This window comes from Mytilus galloprovincialis, chromosome 7 (assembly GCF_965363235.1).
Source record: "Mytilus galloprovincialis chromosome 7, xbMytGall1.hap1.1, whole genome shotgun sequence".
NCBI lineage: Eukaryota > Metazoa > Mollusca > Bivalvia > Mytilida > Mytilidae > Mytilus > Mytilus galloprovincialis.
Genome location: NC_134844.1, coordinates 29,718,778 through 29,743,588, shown reverse-complemented (window position 1 = coordinate 29,743,588; position 24,811 = coordinate 29,718,778). Strand labels below are relative to the sequence as shown.

At 32.9% G+C, this 24,811-nt stretch overlaps 2 long non-coding RNA genes across 2 annotated transcripts; one reads left to right on the top strand and one right to left on the bottom strand.

Moving 5' to 3' along the window:
• Window positions 1-5,864: 5,864 nt before the first annotated feature.
• On the top strand, window positions 5,865-9,692 carry LOC143081621 (uncharacterized). Its single transcript, XR_012979994.1, has 3 exons — window positions 5,865-6,000; window positions 7,900-8,640; window positions 9,543-9,692. It is a non-coding gene; the product is annotated as an uncharacterized LOC143081621 (long non-coding RNA).
• A 2,802-nt stretch (window positions 9,693-12,494) lies between these two features.
• On the bottom strand, window positions 12,495-15,144 carry LOC143081620 (uncharacterized). Its single transcript, XR_012979993.1, has 3 exons — window positions 15,046-15,144; window positions 13,638-13,826; window positions 12,495-12,699 (listed from the first exon to the last, which is right to left on the bottom strand). It is a non-coding gene; the product is annotated as an uncharacterized LOC143081620 (long non-coding RNA).
• Between the last annotated feature and the right edge of the window lie 9,667 nt (window positions 15,145-24,811).

Here is a 24,811-nt window from a genome sequence, read left to right as displayed (position 1 = left end):
TCACTATATATTAAAGAATATGTATTATGATTGCCAAGACACTAAATGACACAGAAATTAACAACTATAGGTCATATCATAATGCCCCCAATAACTAGAAAAGCCCCCGCATAATCAGCTATAAAAGAGGGACGAAAGATACCAGAGGGAGAGCCCCCGAAATGCTGTGTGGCAGACAGTGTTATTAATTAATTATTAGCTCCCTTGGTAAAACTCCAAATTTCATATTTAATGTATTTCATTGTTAAATAGTTTACATGAAGCTGAATAAGTATATATCTGTTAATTGCATAGCTTTTGCTATTTGAATTCATTGATTAAAGATATTTATTTATATTGTAAAGTTTATTATTTGTATCGTCGCAAAATCTTTGGTCACCTTCTTTGGTTACCTTCTGTGAGAAACTTATATATTTTATAGATCCTGATTGAAAGTAATAAGAAACCGACCGGGAACTAAGCCGACTGACCTGAAGTCCTATCAAGGCAAGCAAAGCCTAACACCTTTCTTTAAACAAGCGCACAACTCGGTTTTGTGGTAATGAGAGTGAATGGACGTATCGATTGCTGTGTATATACTGTCAAACGATGGGCACGATGTTCCTAAAACACGACGTTACACATAAAAAGCGGCGTCGAAGAGGGGTTTTGATTAATTTTTGCAAGTTTTATTTGTTTTTTTATATGTTGGTTGATTTATTTATTATATTACAAATTTTTTAAAATTTCTGATTCTGGTTCTGTTCGTTTTGTGATGTCATTTTATCATAAATTACCTCAAGTTGTGGAAATCTATTTAATAATGTTGACCCTTTAAGTTATTTCAACTAAAAATGCATTACTGTCGCAAGTAATGTGGGAAAGAAAGATGGGACAGAAGTAGATATAGGCAGATGTGGTACAGTTTTCCGTAAAAAGGATATTTTTTTTTAGATGTACGAAACTTTTATCATATGATGTTTAACTTTCAAGGTGCATATCATCTGTCATTGTAAAATTTCTAAATCTTAACTCAACACCAATACAAATATATCTGACACTCTGCAAGTAAATCGAACACTTATTCCCTTGGTTAAATTTGAATAGAATTGTATTTTCCCTGGTACATAAGTTGTCGAAATACACCCCTTCAATTACTTGAACCTTGGCTTGAGAATTATTTCCGCAAGTCATCTATAGTGTTTAATTTCTGATATACATTTTAAAATATAGTAATCTACTCCTGGATCGTCCGCGAAAACGGCTTAAATAATCCCGGGATTTTAAAATTCGATGAAACGGTTTTCGTCGCTGTTTGGGATTTGTCTTTCAATTACTAGTACCTCCATTTCATGCACAAGTTTATATTGACGAAAAGTTCGGGCTTCGCTAGTACAGGAATTAATTTCATCACGACAGTTATAACATGAATAGCAGGACAAATCGCGAAGTAAAACACTCCGTGAACTGGTATAAGTCTTTTAATATTGGTGATTGCACCTTACTGAAATGACGACTTTAAATGATCTATGGAGTACTTCCACAATATAAATTTCAATTCGAATTTTACATTTAGAGGATTGTCTTGGTGTCTAAAATTTGTCTTTGCAAAAGTTGGACGAAGTTCATGTAATGAGATGTTTTACCCCATTTCACCATTCTTTTAAATAAATCGTTAAAAGCTATAAACGATTAATAAAAATTGCAAAATTTAACCTGTGTCGAACCTATGTCCCCGGGTGGAGTCTATAGCAACATGCGCTATTCTTTTTTTTCGGCAGCAATCATCAACCTGTTTTTCCAAATTTCACAACACGATTTGTTTTAATTATCATGAACATTTAATTGAAACTTTATCACATGTAACGACGGAAATTAGCGTCTTTCGAACTTTCGACGTTTGGACAAATTGGCTACTGTTTTGTAATGTGTGGAAGCATTTTATTCCTTTAAGACCCAAACATGTAGTTAACAAGAAAAGAATCTTGTCATTTTTTACTCTTCGTGTATCTAACTTTTGTTTTGATTAATTATAAAAAATACGCGTTAACTGCTTTGAAAAATGAAATATCAACTTGGACAAAATGGCTACCGTTTGAAAAACGACTGTGTAGAGAAGATTTTATTGAATCAGCAATAATTGAACTTTTGTTAGATATTATTATTGTCTTACTATTTTTATTCATTTTCTGCTACTTACAAAATTCACTTTCAGTCGTTGAGATAACGAAAAACGTCGTTGGACATTTTTCTTATTCCCGCTTAATATAAAGCCACCGAGTCAAATAAAATTTGGCAAAAATAACGTCTTTAACGCCACAAAGAACCGACACCTGTCGTTGTTCCTGCCAAGTATCAAGAAGATCAGAGAATAAGAAATAGGATCACTATACATAAGATTTAAAACAGTTTTTCATAAATGTAACGTTGGACATCCGGTTTTTTTTTCACATAGCTTTGCTAATATAATCATCAAATATACTAGATATTACTTAGTATATGATCAAGAGCTGTAAAAACATAATTTGAAACATATATTGAATTTGCTTTAATATTGGTTCGTGTTTTCTAACATTTTTATTTTGTTTTGCGGATGAAATTTCGAAGTTTCTGTTTTAAATCCTAGAGGTTGTAGAAACATCGTGTCCAACGTTTGTAAGTAGAAAGAGAGCAATCATTATATTTCAATTCACCCTTATTACACGAAGGCATGTAGTTGGGCGCTAGTTTATAGGTAGAATGTATGTCAGTCCTCACATATTAGTTCAATTAAGTAGGGAATTTATCAGACTAACTCTGTAGCTCCTTAAATAGGATCTATAAATTATATAAGTTTCTCACAGAAGGTAACCAAAGAAGGTGACCAAAGATTTTGCAACGATACAAATATTAAACTTTACAATATGAATAAATATCTTTAACAAATGAATTCAAATAGCAAAAGCTATGCAATTAACAAATATATACTTATTAAGCATCATGTAAATTAATCAACAATGAAATACTTTAAATATGAAATTTGGAGTTTTACCAAGGGAGCTAATAATTAATTAATGTTAACACTGTCTGCCACACAGCATTTCGGGGCCTCTCCCTCTGGTATCTTTCGTCCCTCTTTTATAGCTGACTATGCGGGGGCTTTTCTAATTATTGGGGGCATTATGATAACATATAGTTGTTAATTTCTGTGTCATTTAGTCTCTTGGCAATGATAATACATATTCTTTAATATATATAGTGATGTCGTTATTACGACATAGCTATGTCGTTAAAACGACATAGCGATGTCGTTATTACGACATGTTATGTCGAAATAACGACATAGCGATGTCGTTATAACGACATTTTATGTCGAAATTACGACATAGCGATGTCGTAATAACGACATATTATGTCGAAATTACGACATGCTATGTCGTAATTACGACATAATTTTTTTTTTTTTGAATGGCCCTTATCGGCTTCCGTAGATACGTGACTAAATTAATCTGAAAAAGAAGTTGAATTGATATGTTTCGAGATAGTTTACTGGTATCATAATGTATTTGGCACATAATATATTTGGCTATCTTTAAACCTTGCTTTGAACGCAATACAGACTACAAGACAAAGTTATCTTGATACATGTTCATGTAAATAAGTATGCGAATATCTTCACATTTAAATGTTCAGTTCCATATTCCTCGGTTTTAATTTCTTTTGTAAGTGTATTCATGTTAGTCCTGTTGGTACTAATTTAGTTGTAAAATGTTTTACGTTACATATTATAGTTGATACTGGTAGTGAACCAATTTTTTTCCCCTTGAAATTTGCTTGCAGAGAAAGAAAATGGTAATATTTCCTATTTAATGTTTGAAGAAATAAAGATTAGAAATAGATTTTTCACATTAAACGATTCCAACGAAAGTACATATTCAGTATTAATAATTTTATGTATCGGAAGAAAGATAATTCAAATACACATTTGGTTAAAATATTCATTTAACTAAAGTCGTAATAGATAAGACTAGTCTTTACACACAATAAAATTCTTCACTAAAATATAGAACGTTTATGTCTTTACTTATTATTCTAATAATACCAAAGCATTAAAAAAAGCTTATTAAACAATTATCCTTAGACCAAACGAAAATCGACGTCTACCTCTAGTGGAAATAGAACTGTTAATTTAGTCGTCTTCATCTGTGGTTCGTGTTGTTCAGATTTTGTTTGGAGAACTAGTATCCTTAACAAAATATATGTGGTGTGATTGCCAATGTGACAATTATCCACCACAGTTCAATGAAGTGAAGATAATACGACGTTTGTATTTTCATTCTTCTCTCTTTCGGTCAAATTATTGTATTTCCTTCATTTGTTTTGTTGTTAAATGAAAAATGCATATAGATCCCAACATATAAATTTAGCTTATCTATTTTCAAATTAGATTGTAAACTGATTTCATGTTGATTTCGTTGTGAAATAAAAAATGCAGTCATGATTAATTTTACTTACATTTCACTGGTCTTCTTTCATAAATATGCCTTAAACGTATGGCATTTCCGAATAACAGTTTTGCATCTTGACCGATATTGCATTTTATACTTTCACCTTTGAGTGTGGTACGATCTAGAGAGGTTCAGAGCTAGATGACGCGAGCGACGGACATTCGTAAGTATTTAGTACTATATATAGAAAGGACTGCGTATTGCTAGATGCTATTGAGGAATATAACCCGTTGCAGTATTTCAAATGCAGGGCTGAATGAGACTCAATAGAATGCCCGTCTTCAGATGCAATACTTCGAAGATGCAAGTAATTTTGAATGACATTCGTAATCTATTAGCAGCGAGTTGCAGCCATTTTGTTTACTGAAAAAAGTGCAAACATTTTTCAATGCTTTTCGATTATTTAGTAGTTTTAAAATCGATTAAAAGCATGTATTTGCTAGGATAATTTCATTTTGACATGTCGTACATGTTTTGGTTTACAGATATAGGAAGATGTGGTATGTTTTCTTACGATAATGTAGGTACAGTCACCACAGGAAAAAAATATCAACCAAACCAAGGACGTAAAAAACAAGAGTGAAACAATGCAAATGTTAAGTAAAAACCCGCAACAATCCAATGTGTGTACCTGCAAAATTGTGATTGTCTTGAAAATTCGTTATAAATGCAAATAGTGGCAAATATATCGTACAAACTTAAAATAAAGATACATATTAAAATTATTTTAGAGTGTAAGATGCCATGACAAGGGCCGTAATATACTTGAACAGACTCTATCACAGATCGCAAATCAATACAATGCAACGTTAACCTACAAGTAATACTAGACAGTTTAACATTTGATAATTCGGGGCCTATTATAGATGGCAATGCAGAATGAGTTGTGCTCATTGTTGAAGACCGTACGGTAACCTTAGTCCTATAGTTATTAACTTCTGTATTGCTTGGTCTTTTGTGGCGAGTTGTCTCATTTGCAATCATAGTTTTACTATTCTATTCTTCTTTTATATAAAACAGCAATATAGAAAACAAAATTGGAATTTGGCCACTCGATGCTCTTCAACTTTATACTTGTTTGGCTTTTAAACTTTTTTATCTAAACGTCACTGATGAGTAATGCAAACGAAACGCGCGTCAAATTTATCAATTTATTAGTAAATATTATAAATTGATAGATATTTCATGACATATTTGCCACTGAACCTTAAACAGTCTGCAGTCAAATAAATTAATCAATTAAATTTGTTTAAGCCTTGTAATGGTAAGCTAGATCATGAATTAAAATAAGATCAAGTCGTTATGGAATTACACATCGCTTCATTGGACTGACTTGTCTCCCTTTGATAATTCCGTTGTCAGTATTGATTGCCGATATTTGTATCAAATTCCTCTATATTATGATTATATTGTTTATTTTTCCGGTTCACGGTTCTTGAATTGCATTATTGCAATCACTCTTAAACATGAATAGTTGATGTTCTTAATGATGTCATATGATATACTCCTAGGTCGAGGGACAGGAGCGACACAGGTAAGTAATTAGCAGATACTTATAATATTTCACTTTTCAACAAAATAAATGTTAACAGTATATAATACAATGTTAGGATCATGTATTTTCTCTTAAAACATCTTATAGAAAATGTAATATGAATGAGCACTATAGATAATGTAAATGTTTTGTCAGGATTAAACATATTAAATAAGGTTTCATTCTAATATCATTCTAATATCGATCGAGAATTTACGATTTGAAATTCCAGCATACAAACAAAGCCTAAACGTAACAATTAAAATCATTGATATTTTATTAAGTTAAGTGGCAAATATTTCAATATAAAAACGATATATATGTATATATGTATATATTGGAAAGTTGAATACACTTTTTTGTGGAATACAAAATTTGCATTGGCTCCTATTCATGCATGTCTAAGTTTTAATAATGAATACGCAGTTGATGAAAACACACAAGAAAAGATAAATTAACACACTTCATATCGATTTTGCAGAACTTTCTTTTGCCGCTGAAGCGATAAATGTCAACACTCAGTTATTAACTTAAAGATAATGACAAGAATAATTGCAAATTATAAACAAAACATCAAATAGGATTCACTGATTCAGTTCATTAAATTGTACAAAACATATTTTTTATTATGAAGATAGTGATGAATATGTTTTCCCTCAGTATGAATTGTTGTTTTTATACGCAATTATAGTTTTGATTCACGCATACCATAATATGTAGTTATCATGAGAATATGTATAATATGGATGATTGGCTCGTTTATTTGAAAATTTTCTCCTTTAAAATACGACGTACTGACAAACTGAAGTATCTTTGATAAAATTAAGAATGGAAACTGGTAATATGTCAAAGACAACAGAACGAGCAGATAACAACCGAAGGCCAACAATGCTTCTTCGGTGCATCGATAAATTCACACATTTAAATGAACTAAAATAAAAATAAAATACGAGACTTAAAAATGCTAGAGGCTTCTGACTGACTCGGGACAGGCGCAAAAATGCAGTGTGGTTAAAACATGTGTTTTTAGAGGCTTTGAACTAGCTGTCAGTTAACTGTGAGTACTCTCAGATCTGTAACTTGTGGCTTTTTGTTGTTAGGATGTACAAGTACCCGTCCACGTCCACTTGTAGTTTTGTCCATCTGACGAGTTAATTCTTTTTCAACTGTTTTTGTAGGTCGTCCTTATGTTGTACTGTTATATCACTGTCCCAGATTAGGGGGAGGGCTGGGATCCCGCTAACATGTTTAAACCTGCCTCATTCTGTATGTATGTGCCTGTCCCAAGTCAAGAGCCTGTAATTCAATGGTTGTCGTTTGTTTATGTGTTACATATTTATTTTTCGTTCAATTTTTGTACATAAATTAGGCCGTTAGTTTTCTCGTTTGAATTGTTTTACATTTTCATTTCGGGGCCTTTTATAGCTAACTATGCGGTATGGGCTTTATTGACCTTATACGTAAATCAATATCAATACCAAAATATGCCATGGTTAATGACCTGAACACTGTATTGACGTAACCACTTGTATATCCTTTCTAAATAAGTAGGTTTAGAGGTTTCTTAGCTGTAGATGTGAATGCCGACATTTTTGTGCTTTGTAAAGCATATTATTATAAAAGAGCATTGAACATTATTTATAAAAAAAAAATGTATGTCTTTTATGTCTTGATATTTGATAAAATTACTGCCTCAAGAAAAGTAAACCTTCTACAGGTTTGTCATTACTTGTAAATGTGTGTAGTAAGTTTAGAATATATCAGGTTGCTTAAGATATGTGCTTCAAAGGTAATGGTCAACTTTAATTGCTGACTATTTTCCAATAACAACATCAACAATATGCCAATTAGATACTAAGAAAAAATGAATTATTGTAATATTTTTTTTTCATTTCCCAGCTTTGTAACAATTAAATGGAGAATCAACCGGACCAAGATGTTGACGACCAGGAAAGCGCAAAGCTAAATGAAACAGAAAATGGAAACACGGCATCCACAAATGATACTACAGTCTCTGATGACACTCAGAATCGAGACAATGTATCAAAATGTGGCACATCTATTCCACCTCACAACAATGATAATGCAACGGATAATGACTCGTTACAGTCTGGAAAACCGGAACAAAATTCTCAAAGGACTGCGATATATTTGAAATCAGAAAACGAACAACTTGACCTTAAATCTAACGGTACAGATAAAACAATAGATATAACTGACTCTAGACTCCCGGCAATAAACAGAAATGTAAGGAGCAGTCCGGAACATTCCGGTCATCCTGCTGATGCTGACGCAACATCAGATTTTGGTGACGAATACGACGTGTCCGATGAACAATCAGATGAAAACGAACCATTCATAGCAACTATTTATACATGTCAATCATGTGGATGGAAACCACACATGGAGAAATGTTCAGTTCATAGGCCTTTCCAGACAGGGTTTTCGAACGGTGTTTATCAGTACCAAGGAATTATGCCAAGTCAAGTCCATAGCTATCAAAACTATAATTATTCCGGTTATGCTGGTGGACAGAGACCGGTATACCAACCCTGTGTACAGCCACGACCAACTGTTGATATGCGTTTTAACCCTGCTACAAGCCAAGTTGTAGCTGTTCCATCAGTCGTAGTCAATCAGGTTGTTATTGTTTTCTTATTTACAATGATTTACAAACGAAAACAAACACAAAACACACATGCGCGACCGACAAAATACTATGAGAAATGTTACATATGGAACAACCATTTAACTTCCGGAAGGGGGAGTAATAGGGTATGTTTTTTTTTCTGAAAAAAATAAATTTAAACCCCAATGCAATTTGGTAATAAAAATATTCTGGTCAAGCAGATAACGAGAATCGTCTTTGTAAAGATGTTCTCCACACCTTATAGTGTTAAATTAGAAAAACAAATAATCTGAATGATAGTGTAGAAAAACTAAACGGAATTTCTGGCTCAGAAAAAAAAAAACGCTCCCTCTCCCTTTAGATATAACAAGATATTCACCGATATATTTCAGTAGGAGGTACACAACATAAATTACCGACCATTTTATAATTATAATTCAATCGCAGTTCTATAATTAATATTCAAGTTTCAGATCATCATATTAGACTAATAACTGACGAACACGGTTTTCTTTAATAATATAAGAAATACACGTCACGCATTTTTTTCCAGTTGATACTTTTATGTTTTAACCATTAAATGTGTTGTGTGAAATAATGTGTATTGACATTTGCATAATCATTGTTCCTATTAAATTATTTAAAAGTTATTATTGATATTATGGCAATAAAGAGATTATGTGTTTGCGAATGAAAAAGTAAACAAGATCCAACAAGAATGATGTTACATGACATGAATATATTTTCACGTTTTTTTTTTTTTTTTTTTAGTTTTTAAATCGGAGAACAGCATAAATATGCGAGTTATTTTCAAATTGAAAACAATTTTCACAAAGTGTATGTTTCAGTTACAATATCGAAATGCTAAATCGATTAATTTATTTTAATAAAAAATATGTTTATATTTTTGCAGACAGAAAATTTAAACGACTACATCAAAACAATACAGAGTCTTCGAAGAAGAGCGTTTTGTCTCAGTATAATCATGATTGTTCTTGTGTTTGGTGTAGTAACACTTGCCATTTTAATGTCATAGAAAAATGAATATTAAATGATATTTTTGATTATATTAAAGTTGTTAAATTTTGCCCTTTTCTATGTAGACGCAAACGTTTCAGGAACAAAATGAAAATATTTATCTGTATAATCATTTGATACAGTACACTATGTTTGATGTCGATCACTCCCTATACGGATAGCTCTTGTTCGTCAATGGAATCAGCTTTTGAGCAAAAATGAGTATATGTTTTCTTTTTCAAACCAACATATGTGTTCAGTAATGCACAGTAATGTCCTGTTCATCGTACAAAATATAGTCGTAGTTTTATTTGTTTGACGTATTTTGGAGTGATGGAATAGAGTGGTTTCCCCTTAATTTGATTTTATGATTTATGGATTTCCTTATTTTTAATCGCAACATTATCGGATTGAACTTGTGGGTAAAAATGCATTAGATTACACAATAAAAAAGAACAGAACATTTATAACACACAACACAGTCGCTCTTTTCATTTATCAATAAGAAATAAGCGAAAGCTAATTGAAAGCACCAGAAAACTAACAAACACGTGCACTATAAGTAATTCTTCAATAAAGCACACATCTCCTACACAAAAGATGACAGAACTGTATGATTCTTTCTGAAAGGCAACCGAAGAAAGATAAATCTTGTTCTTACAGTTTATAATGGAGTTTGCGTAATTTCGGAAAGGTTGGCGTTGTATCGCATACAGATGAGTGCGGTCCTAACCTTGACAAAAGTTAACCTCGAGCAGACCTACAGTCTGCTTAATTAGGACTGCTGCAGACCTATCGACAGGTCTGCTTTTGTTATTACCAGTCATGAGGACAGTATATAAAAAAGTAAATGTGGTATGATTGCCAATGAGACAACTGTCCACAAGAGACCAAATGACACAGACATTAACAACTATAGGTCACCCACCGTACGGCCTTCAACAATGAGCAAAGCCCATACCGCATAGTCAGTTATAAAAGGCCCCGATAAGACAATGTAAAACAATTCAAACGACGAAACTAACGGCCTTATTTATATAAAAAAATGAACGAAAAACAAATATGTAACACATAAACAAACGACAACCACTGAATTACAGGCTCCTGACTTGGGACAGGCACATACATTTTTTTTTTGTACATAAATAATGTGGCGGGGTTAAACATGTTTGCGGGATCCCAACCCTACCCCTAACCTGGGACAGTGGTATAACAGCATAACATAAGATTGAACTATAATAATCAGTTGAAAAAGGCTTACCTCATCAGATGGACAAAAATACAAGTTGACGTGGCCGGATACTTATACATCCCGACACAAAAAGACACAATTAACAGATCTGAGAGTACTCGCAGTTATCCGAAAGCTAGTTCAAAGCCACTAACAACTTATAAAAAAATCATGCATCTAAGACTAAATTATCAATCCGTACACATCCAACATCCAATGGATTTAGTATAAAGATGTCATAAACAGCCAGAGAAAAACATGACCTTGTGCAACATGTGGACAGGTCTGCTCCTGACCAGACCTGCGGACGGGTCTGCTTCTGACCAGACCCGTGGACGGGTCTACTTCTGACCAGACCTGTGGACAAGTCTGCTATTGACCAGACCTGACGACAGGTCTGCTTTTGACAGATTATCGTGTTTAAGAGTTTTCATATCAGACTTGAGCTTTAATTATGATATGTAAACAATATTCGAATTGTTTTTCCCCAGATAGCAAAGTTTCTTTACTCGATAGACTCTACTAGATATTATACATATCAACAAAAACATATTTTTTTTAAATGATATATTCTTATATACATAAAACAATGGCTATACAATGAATCACATTGAGCTATCAAAAAGGAAATTAAAGTGTTTTTTTTTATTATTAGAAGGCGGATAGAAAGGTTATCCAACGCGTCGGAACAATATTTGTATATCATGGGATATCAACATCATTGTCGACGTTGCTTCGTTCCCCGTTTTTTACCTGTCTCTTCCTAAATTTTACTTTCAATGCATTTATACATACATTGGTATTTCATTGCTATTCAACTTGTTTGCATTGGATTTACTATTCTATTTTCCGTAGAATATTCTAACGAAAATTGTACAGTGTCCGGATACGTACGGTGTGGTAAAACTATCAACATTCTCGTCAAATTCTTTAGATTTGTCGAGAGATTGTCTTTGCCGATTAATTCCTATATGGAACGTCCCAAAATTATACTCGATGTGCACTTGAATGAAATAGTTGCCACTTGACGTTTAACTACAAACAAAATCAATCAACCGACATAATAGATTAACAGTATACTATTCCCAGAATAGAAACTCATATACTTTTTTTTTATTAAAAAGTACAAATGAATTCTGACATCTTGGATGATTCGGCCTAATAGTTTTGTTTTACACGCCATCAATGATCTTGAACTACTATCTCAAGTGACTGTTCAATATTATGAATACAGAGATGAAATGCTCACACTCTCAATTTATGCGGATTTTTTTGCGTTTTCTATTTCGGAAACATATGAAGAAATATAAAAAAAAGTATATCTGACGCTTCTACTCTTCCGTAGCATTTTGAGTATATTCATTTTCTTTTCTTAGAAAAAATATTATTTCATTTGTCACTTCCTATTTGTCCTGTTACCTTTTTTTTTTCTTTTTTCTTTTTTTTTTTATTTTTCGACAAGGGTATGGTTATAGTTTCTTTTGAGTATTAACTAATTCTGTGACTTTATTTGCATAAATTAACACCTTTAAAGGGCATACTTCATATGCATGTGTACATTAAGCCATCAAGGTACTGGATTGAATAAATGCAATATAAAATGTAAAAACATAATGACTATTCTCTTTATTAATACTTTGTCTAACATCTCAGAACCATACAGGAACAGCATTGTGGTAGACGTTTGTATTGACGAATTAACTGACCAAGTTTGGGACACCAAATATAATAAACCATGGTCTTGAAATTAGTATGCCTGCAAGCCTTTATTCCGGGGAAGACATGTTCTGATACAGCTGTCACTCCAAGACAACTCCTTTGTCTGTAAAATAATCAAAATTTCACATTAATTTTCCCCAGTTTATGCAAAGTAAACTATAAAATCCCCAGACCTGATCAGACCACGTAATAAATTCATATTTACAAATTACAAAGTACATAACTTGGCACCAGTAGAGTATACTGCTATTTATTCGCGAGTTTTAATTGGATGTATACATAGATGTATGAACTGTATGTTTAACGTTCAGTGAGGTGCTGCTATCTTGCTCCTTGCCAAAATAAAAAGACATCCAACAATTGCAATCATGGTGAAATATTGAAACTATATATAAAGAAAAACGTAACGAAATATGTAAACCGTCATTATGTTCAGTTCAGAGTACAAACAGCCATGCATATTGGAAGGAAACGCTTTATCATTTGGTCTAAGTGGCGTGTCATGAATACATATACCATTTCCCTTGTTTCCGTGTACCCCTCCCCCCCCCCAAAAAAAAAAGAAAGAAAGAGAAAAAAACAACAACAATAAACAACTGGCAAAAGCCATTTGAAGTAAATTTTTCTGTTGTTAAATGTAACTTATTAGTTATTGACTGAGAACTAATTTTTATACTTTAGTGGTGTTCTTTGTTTTTAATGGTCAGATGTTCATTTGATTTCTATTCTCTTCTTGCCTTTCGGACTTTGGTGAGTATTTTTTTTTCTATTAGCCTTTATACCAGACTTACATTTTTGTAAGCAAGTAATTAACTACGACAGTGTATTGTATTGATTGTTACATGAATTGATTTGTATCATTTCTCTTACTCCATGGGTCGTATGTACACGTATAATTATTGATGGGTTATTTCCCTTTATTGTTTCCCGCCTCATGTTCATTATCAAATGTGCCTTCCAAACGATCACATGTGTGATTAATGGCGCTACTATTAAACGTAGAGTTTCGTGTAATGAGAATCTTTTAACCGACATACTTACTGACAACCAACGTATGGACATCCACCTGATTGTCTAACCCATGGTCGTAAGATCCAACAATGATGTCCGTGGAATTCAGTGGATTTGGGGAAAAAGAATAGATTTTGAACGGCAGGACAGGTATCAACCCATTGTGTAGACGTGTGTTTGGGAGGAGGTGGTGGTGCACCATATGAACTATGAGAAGACCTGAAATATATAAAAACTGGTATCAAGTACATTTGTATGATTAAACAACAGCTACATTACATAAATTTCATTTAACTCTTGTCGAACATGTGCGAAAAAATTGTTAACAGATCTTTACTTTTTACTAAATTTGCGTTTGAAGTGATTGGTGCGTCACTTTTTGTTTGCTCTAATTTATAACAGTTATTTCCATTTCCAAATTTTTCTGACCATACTCTTTTTATGCTACTAATTTTATGCATGTTGCCTTCCAACATATTGGCCTTCTCTTGAGTTTGACTTAGAGGTATTTTTTTAGAAACAAGTTTTGCCTGCAGTGCAATTAATTTTACAGTTTATGATATAATAGTTTTATTTGGTTTTCAATTTTGTCAATTGCATATATTTTGAAAATCATAATAATCGTCAGGTATTACGTCATTATCAGCACTTTCATTTTCTGGTTTATAAGTCTAGGAAGTTCTTTCAAAATATATTCATTCTACACCGAGCTGAAACTGAAACCAGACTCGTTCAATTACTTTAAATATTTTTGTCTTATAAAATTATGACAATATCTACAAGCACAACACATATATGCCAACGTATATTATATTTCTGAAAGAGGCAACTACGACCGCTATTTTATGTAAATTCATATCCAGATAATAATTTAACACGATTGAATCTAGTGATTGATGGATTGATATTCCGTTATGGCAAATTTTTGTTAGTGGAGGAAGTCGGAGTGTCCTGAGAAAACCACCGACCCTCGTTAGAAAAAACTGACTATTCTAGCTATAGTGAATTAAGATTGGTCTCAATGGACCTGCCTATCACAGCTTGCATGATTCGAAATCATCCCCTCAGTATTGAAAGTCTAGTAGTTTGACTAGTTGGACCACTCAGCCAACGAAGCCCCTCTATGCAATTTTAACCCTAACTATTTGTTTCTCAAATTATGTAGACAAATTAATACCAAATACATGTACAGTGTACTTATATTGTACAAACCACATGCTCATTTATTATTTTTCCCAAACATTTTTTTTTGTAATTTGGCCCGTCGTGCTATACATCCCGACAGTTCATATTTACAAAATTTAGAGCTTCTCCCTTTTTATTTTTTATTATTTATTTTCTGGTGTATTTTGTCAAGCATACCATTAACATCTATTTGTGAAATTAAAGATAACATATATAGAATGTATGTACATGTATAAGTATTACGATAACTTACTTGGCTTTGTGTCGATTACAGTGACATGAAGCTGTCCGTCTTGCTTGTGCAACGTGTCTGTTGAAATGTCTACTGGACTTTCGCAAATATCTTGAAATATCGGCACTAAAATCAGAGAAAAACATTTAATCTAAATATATAGGCATGTATATTGTGTAAATTTGAATAAAATATTCATTTTTCATCAATGTCAAATAATTTTAGAAACTGAAGTTTAAAAGGTAGATTAATCACATCTAAGTTAAGATTTGAATATGCGACCATCACTATGACTAAAACAGATTTGGCTTGTTTAATATTCGTGCAATTTACACAAAAATATTTGCAAAAATATAAAAATGCAGGAAATTTAAACCATTTCATTTACTAGATTTTTTTGGAAATGCGAATTGTCAGACACACAACGCTTCGGAATCTCGAGACAAACATAAGACATCTTAGGTCTTAATTGATCAATCTAAACTTGTTCTTACTAGTTTCAGATTATTGTACGTATGCGTATTTGTTACATACCTTTATATATATGAATCAAATCTAATACAAGCAAAAACAGAATACAGTTGAATTATATGTCTTGGTTTGTGTTATCATTTTCTAAGTTTGGTGTGTAAGATGAAACAAAGGCATATAAGTACATACGCAGGATATTTTCCGACTAGTTGGACATCTCTCAATTTTGTAACGGTTTCATCTCTTGGTGGAACACATCGACCTGCAGGCTGTGGCGCTTTGATAGGTTGTTGATGTCGCAGATACTGGTGAGGCGGTAAGGGTTGGTCATGGTGAGGTGGAACTGGTTGGAGGTGGGGAGGAAGAGGGTGATGAGGAGGTAATGGTTGGAGATGAGGAGGGAGAGGCTTGTGAGGAGGTAATGGTTGAAGATGGGAAGGCAAGGGATGGTGAGGTGGCACTTGTTGGAGATGGGGTGGAAGAAGATGAGGAGGAATAGGATGATGAGGCGCTACTGGTTGGAGGTGGGGAGGCAGAGAATTGTGAGGTGGCCCTTGTTTGAGATGGGGAGGGAGAAGATGTTGGAGGTGAGGCGGCAGAAGATGGGGAGGTGGCACACGTGGTACGAGATGGCGAGGTGGAGGATGGTTAGTGATAGATTGAACTGAAACAACACACGCTACCAGTATCAATATCATATTTGGAACCTGCTGAAAGTAAAAATCAGGGAAAATATTACACATGAATTATATGTTCTTACGATATAAGATAAGATACTTAATTACTTTAAGATTCAAGGAACGTTTTGAAAATGATATAATATAATCATCAATTGCATTTCATAAAAAAGAAAAGAAAAATGACCAGACCAAAATCAAGACGTTTCTGTCTGTTCAATTTTAAATAGTTATCAAAGGTACCAGGATTACAATTAAATACGCGAGACGCGCGTTTCGTATACTTAAGACCCACCAGTAACGCTCAGATCGAAATGATTAAATAGACAAAAAAGTATAAAGTTGATGAGCATTGAGGACCCAAAATCCTCAAAAAGTTGTGCCAAATACGGCTTGGGTTATCTATTCCTGAGATAAAAAAAAATCCTTTGTTTCCGAAAAAAAAATTAAAATTAAAAAGTCACTTTAAAGTAACGTTAAAATTTCCTAAATGTAATCTTTTTCTAGTTTATAAGAATTATTTTGATTTTAGCTATTTTTCCACTTTTTTTATATCATTTTGAATATCACTTATATTTTATCTTCATCATTTGTTAATTCGAACGATGGTCGTATTTTAGCTAAGGAGTAATGATATATTCTTACCATGTTACTTTAAGAGTATTGCCTTCACAATAATGATTGCCCGGTCACAAAATTGAAAATGACAAAAAAATTGCAACGCTTTTAGTTTTTAAGTACTTGCATGAAGTTTATCCCTGAGACGACATCCGAAATCTTTAAATTGGGGATTTATTGGAACAGATGCCTCCACAGTATATTGACAAACAACCTTACTAATGAAAGTATATCAAATGTAAACATGAATTGGGGAAACAATTCAATAAAATTACATACTTTGTTCTTTTCATATTAACAATTAGACGTAAAGTACTGTGTAAAAGGTAATCAGCCTAACATAACAAGGAAAACAACAATTAATCTGTGCGCCTAAACTTCTTAGGTGTGGCAGTGATTCATGCAAATAATTCCTCAGTTCAGGTAAGGTCAGCACAAACTACATATTATAAAAAAAAACCTTACAGCAACATTGTATGTATTGACGTTAATCTCAAATATCATAAAACGAACTTGTGTCACGTATGCCAACGCAATAAGGAAATAACAAACAGTAAGTTTATTTTGAGCACAACTATCTGTATCATGTTACATGTATTAATAAACAAGTCTTAGTTAATCTTACCTTGATGAATTGTTACAGCCTGTTTCTAGTCCTTTTTCGTGCTATATTTTTTTAAGGATAGATAAAAAGATTATTTTTTCGAACGAAATGTTTTTTCAAAAAACTTATCAAAACCTGCTTTCAGCAATGGCTATGCGTATCCATTTATTCGTCTTTTTTATTGTTTACAGTCTATTTTATATTCTGGGAAAAACGAGTTATGATATACTGCTGTTCTTTATGGATATGCTAGCACAATAAATGAGGAATCATTCTTTGTACCCCCTTACTGTTGTTGTTATTGACTATAAATGTGTGGCAATCAGTTTGCCATGAACTACAGTACTGTATAAAACATGACGAATTTACATTGAGCTCTCATTTCCTGTCATGCAGCATTGATGTAACGATGCTAGTTCTTCTATAGCCACTTAATAAAAATCGCGAGAAACAGCGTAATAAAGCTTATAATTTGTTTATGTTGTGTTTAGTCCCAGTATCTTAGAATAATTCCATGAGTAGTCTTACAAGCGTTTGATAACACAAGGCTTGAGTATTACTAGGACAGGTTGTTTTTATATTTCTTTGAAGAAAAGCTCGGGTGAAGTTGGCGTTTTGTTTGATGATGCACTGGGAGGTCATTTATAACAAGAATGTGTCCATAGTACACGGATGCCCCACTCCCACTATCATTTTCTATGTTCAGTGGATCGTGAAATTGGGGTCAAAACTTTCATTTGGAATTAAAATTGGAAAGATCATATCATAGGGAACATGTGTATTAAGTTTCAAGTTGATTGGACTTCAGCTTCATCAAAAACTACCTCGACCAAAAACTTTAACCGGACGGACAAACGGACGGACGGACGGACGAACGGAGACACAGACCAGAAAACATAATGCCCCTCTACTATCGTAGGTGGGGTATAAAAATCAGAAACATCATCGGACTGTAGCATGAATGATTGAGATTTTGAGATTTTGATTTTTGTTAAGACTTGATTGTTTCCCTTTGTATAGTTATTGAAATTTAGTTTGGAGATAATGTTTTACTTTAAAGTAATTACTATTTAGTGATTAAGATATCTAAAGAATATATAAACAGATGATAAAGATAAAAAAAACATATTCATATTATTGAAAAGAGATTTTGATACTATTATGATGATGATATATATGGAGAATTCTATGATTAATATTCATACATTCTATTTCATAACGCATGTGTCGTTACAGGACTAAGCACGCTCCTCTCAGACTCAAGACTGCACCGGCTAACTTTCTAAGGATTTTCCTTCTAGATGTACACATTGGTTTTTTTCCTTCCAGGAAGTTTGTCAGCAATTTTCGTCTTGTCCTCCTTATGCCATAATGATCGATCTTATACAGTAATGGCTCATGTGGGACTTTGTCAAAGACCGTTGACAAGTCTCAAAGGATAAGATCTATTTTCTCTTTATTATCGATTCTTATTCTTTTTGCCAGTGAGTTGTGAGAATCAGTTGTAATCTACAGGACCGTTCTTTTTTAAAGCCATATTGGCAAATCGGTCAAGATTGAGATACTTTCTATGTGGTTGATGATATGTTTAATACTTTACATAATATTTTTTTTTCATTTTCATTCAGGTAGTAAACTAGCCTTGGTCAACGGGCCTTGAAAAAGGTGGTAAGTTCGGATAATATTCCAGAAGCTATTGATGATTCCTATAATCTTGTATATAATACATCTGTGCCTAATGCTTTATGTTTGTTTAAATATTTACAAGTATCTTGTGTATTCCATCTTCCAATATAGTGATGTTTTTCATATGTAGGTATGGATTTGTTTACATTTTCCTTATGGTGTTCTTTATTCGTGGCTGTTAGATACTTAGACGAACTGATTATCATGTATATATGCTTTCATTTTTTAAAATTATATAACGTGGATAATAGACTGATTTAACAGCACAACATAGGAACAAAATGTTATATTTACTTGAAAAGGGAGAGTCCGACTAATCCGATCGAAACTAAGTATAACAGCACACAACTTCAATAAAACAATACAAAGAAGTTTATTCCTACCTTTAATGAATACATAATGTATTTCCTAATGTTTACTATCAACCAATTGTCACCCAAAGACGGCATTCACAGTAGGAGAAAAGCATGACCTTGTTCAATGCCAAACTATAGGATCCCGCTAACATGTTTAACCCCGCCACATTATTCATGTATGTGCCTGTCCCAAGTCAGGAGCCTGTAATTCAGTGGTTGTCGTTTGTTTATGTGTTACATATTTGTTTTTCGTTCATTTTTTTTTACATAAATAATGCCGTTAGTTTTCTCGTTTGAATTGTTTTACATTGTCTTATTGGAGCCTTTTATAGCTGACTATGCGGTACGGGCTCTGCTCATTGTTGAAGGCCGTACGGTTTCATTTAGTTGTTAATATCTGTGTCATTTTGGTCTTTTGTGGATAGTTGTCTCATTGGCAATCATACCACATCTTCTTTTGTATATAGATACGACTGCATGCAGGATCATTTGTTTTCACAACTTTGCAAGAACACGTATTAAGTTATGATTTAAATAATAGATAACGAATTCAATGTAAAAACCAACAAAGACAATATTAAAGGAACTGACTATAGTTTAAAATTAATAACCTATAAAATATCTGTATGATTTCTAATTTTATGTGCTAGATTCAACACCTTCAACGTAAATAAAAGGATACAGCCAAATTTATACAAAGAATTGATTACTTAGTCTAGTATATTTACAAGCTTAAAACTTTAACCTTTGGGTAGGTATTCAGATGTCTTAGGCAATCATACCCCATCTTTTTCATGTAAAAAAAGCAAATAACAACAAATCAGATGACTCGACATTGCACATATATGAGATATGGGACTGTACACAATGCCCCTCTTGGCCTATTTACCTCATGTGTCGTTGAAATTAAGCACATACTAAAACATGCCGTTACCACAAATTACTTATGTCCTGTTTTAAAAATAACAATAAATTTAGATTTGTCTGTTTGTTTTCTCACAAATTAATGTCAATATAATGAAAGTCTATGCAACTGTCATACAAGTGAGAGGTTTTGCAAGCTATGAAACCATCGTTTCATCCAGAAATCCATCGTTTTCTACATGAGGAAATGCCTGTACCAATTAGTAATGTGACAGGTTATGTTCCTTTAATTTCGACATTGGATAATGGATATTTCGTTTTGAATTTCTTTGGAGTTTAGTAGTGTTGTTGTTTGGCTTGTAATATAATAAAGGAGTTAATTTCTAGTTTGTAGCTATGAACAAACTGTTCTCGTGTAATATTAAGAAAAGTTACATTTGTCCGGTTTAACGAAAGGCTTTTCTCTAATCGTTTAGAAACTGCAAAACATTCTGATCACATTGAATTTAAAACGCTGCATGTGTCATACAGTATCGTTTTCTATATTATATCTTAGTTTGTGTTATTAATCTAGGTTATCTGTAAGTTGATATTCGAATAGTATACGTATATGACCATTATAGATAAATAGTTTGTGCTCTATATTACTCTATGTATGTGATATCTTTAGAACGTGTATATTGTTGGTAACGGTTGCAATTATGTTAAAAAGAATATGTAATTCCTGAAGGTCTCAATCGCTGATTTTAACATTTTCCTCACGCAACAGGATAAAATAGAATTTGTCATTGTTTGGTGCAATCAATTGCTAAATGACAAACTAAGATAAAGCTGTTGAAAAGTAGAATCACAAAAATACCGAACATTACAAACAGAATGTCTCTAAGCGAATGCCAAAGTCAAAATTCAAACACTTCAAACGAATAGAAAATAACCGTCATATTCTTGACATGGTACAGGACATCATTTCGATTACCATTATATACTTTCGACAAGTGATAATTACACGTTTGATTTGTTTTAAATGGGGTTCGTGTTGCTTATTCGTTCGTTGTCTATGTTGTGTCATGTGTACTATATACATGTAGTTATCAAAAGTACCAGGATTATAATTTAGTACTATTGTTTGTCTGTTCGTCTATTTCATTTTTTTGCCATGGCGTTGTCAGTTTGACTGTCCCTCTCATATCTTTCGTCCCTTTTGATTTACTTGTCAATGAGAGTTACACTAATGGCACTAAAGAGAAATTTGAAAGGAAAACTATCAATATTGCATTGTTTTAATACTATTTTCATTTTGTTTCTTTTTTTTTATTATTAAATGTGATTACTCATCATCTGACTTTCGAATAATAAATTTCAGTGAAGACCTACAACAAGTATACATTGAATATGAATGAAAATGAATTGCATATATTTATGTTAATACTAGAACACACCCGTGATATCGCGGGTCCTTGACTGAATTAAAGTATATTACTATGAGTAAACCTTTTTTTAGTATTGGTATTGTCATCTGATAAAGTCATGCATATTATAAGATACACAATTTTCTCTGCTTTCAAACTCTTTCTGTGTGAAACCGTCGACCTGAAACTTATGACTTAATGGTAATATCAATTATTTGTTAAACAAAAGGACCTGGAATGGAGTATTTTTTAATTAACAGCATTGTCCTATATTAGTTATGAATAAATGTTTTACGTCATGCCCGCTAACAAATTGGAAAACTGTACCTATACCATGTATACGCCTTATTTTAAGTCCAGATTTCAGTATTCGTATTGTTATCTTAGAAAGTCTTACTGATTAAAATACTACAATAGGGAACAATTTGACAATGATTGAATTTAGCAGGGTCAACCCTGTTATTATGACCCGTGTATATAGCAAAATCCTTAATAGACCGTTGGGTGGTGCGCCTGTCAGATTCGGAACGTACTGATAGAGTAATAAGTAACAGGTGAATATATCACGGGGGGGGGGGGGGTCTCTTCCTATATAAAGGTATATACATATGTGCCGCTGGAATGGGTCCCTTTTTTGATCCGTCAAATATATCAATGGGGTGCAATTTTACCGAGGAAATATATCAATAGGTAGTAATTGACCGATTGTGATATATCAATGGGTGATAAATATATGAATGGGTTATGATTTCGCTGTGAAATATATGTATAGGTAGGGATTTCACAATTATTCAATATATGAATGGGGGGCGTTTTTAAAATCCCAGCTGCACACCTGTACCCAAAATCCCATGTTGAGACCCCCCGTGGAATATATACTATTGGTATCGATATCGGATTCGACCCGGAACTTGTTAATTATTGGCAATATTAATTATGTGGAAAACAAAAAGGTCTGGAGTGATGAAATTTTAAATCTACATCATTTTCCTATATTGGCTATATATAAAGTTGAATTCTTTGATTTGTCGTTTTTACCCCATGACGGCTGACAAATTGGACCTCGTTATTTTAGTATTATAGATAGTTTTGTTAAACACATGTACATAATAGAATTTTTTTTTTGCAATATCTGCAAATTTGTACTTTAGGGTTAGGTTATTTAGAACCCTAAACAATACAGACTCATGCATAAACAAGATTGAGGTAACCGAACATATCTTCGAACAATCCCAGACCTCGGACACCATATGTAATAAACAAACGACCTCAATGTAGAGCCTCTGCAAGCCGTTACTCCTGGACTATTGCGGCTGACCTTTCCTTTAACACCTCCACAAGCTTTATTTCTGTAAAATATAGTTTTAATTGTATGATTTGCCAATTGCATTTTTGAGCTTACAACTGAATAAAAGTAATTAGCTAATTAACGTAACAATTTATTTGTTATTAAACATATACAGTTATAGCCTATATTTTAAAATATAAAAAGAAGAATGGTATGATTGACAATGTTACGACGCTCCTCAAGAGACCAAATGACACCGAAATTAACAACTATAGGTCACCGCACAGATTTCAACAATGTGCAAAGCCCACACCGCATAAACAGCTATAAAAGACCCAGAAATGACAAAATGTAAAATAGTTAAAACAAGAAAACTAACAACCTTATCTAGGAACCAAAAATGAACGAAAAACAAATATGTAGATACATTTTAATGTGATCATTTATTTGTAATAGCAATTTGTCTCCTTCGTTTTTGCATCTTATGAATTTTACTCACGTGCATATAACGTAGGGACAACGCATTTGATACCATGGAAATACCATCCAATATGTTTGTCCATCGTGTGTGACAGTTCTGGGAAATTAAAAGCTCTTGGAATAATGAGCATGTAGGAGACCAGGTAGGACGAGGTTCTATTTCTGAATCAGTAGCGATAGGAAAGAACTCGAATGGTCTTCCAGCTAGACTTTCGTTAAATCTTGGTCTGAAAAGATACATTTGTACTAAAAATTAATACTTAAAAAGAATATCTGTCTCCCTGTCATAACTTGCAATAATACATTTGTTTCAGTAAACTATTTTCACTAGGCCAACTGTATATATTTACAGCGGAAAATAGAACAAACAAATTCATTTGTCTATACATGATTTATTCCACGGAAGCAGGTACCAAACATGCACAAAAAATATTCTTACTACTTGACAGTGAATTTTTTAACCATTAAATGATTAATACAAATCATTTTTAGAATTAAACATTCCTTTTTCGATGCAATGAAGAAATTTTCATAATCATCAATGTAGGCGAGAGGAATGTTTTAGTTTACTAAAAAGAAATGATTGCATTTTTCAGTTCATATTCTCTTTACTGTACTGTACACTGTACTGCTTGATGTTTCATATTGTTTAAAAAAATATCTATCTGAATATCTCACTGAAAAGGATTGTATCTGTAACACAGACTGTTTGTATAACGTCTGGCAGTTTGGAGCGAATCTCTGGTGTTTCTGTCTAACTTCCTGATGGCATTGTATACATCCGTTCTGGAAATAAGAATCTAACATTAAAATGTCCATTTCATTCCTTTATTATTTCAAAAGAAGCCATTTCATATCGTACATGTACCTTGAATATTTATCATCCGACTAATAGTCAATTTGTTTATGATAATAATGTTCGGGTTTAACTGATAATATATATCCGTCGTATACGATTTCCTGCCAGCAGTATCTGCTTACGGAGCGATATTGCTACATGAAGATATCTCAGGCATTGGCAGCAATAAATAAGACTTATCGCACGTGCAAATGTTTTCAGAATCGGTATTCTTATGTACACAAGTGACGATTTTATATGACATTTATCAAAGAATGTGCATTTACAAGCTTATGTTTGTAAAGACAACAGTAGTATACTGGTATTCAAAAGTCAGATATCGATGAGAGAAAAGAAATGAGGTTTAAAAATTAATCAAGGAAAACACATCAACTATAAGAGGAAAATAAAGGAATGACAGGACCACTAAAGTGCAACAAAAACAAACGCTAGAATACATAGAAACGAACTATTACCCATATTCCTAACTTAGAAT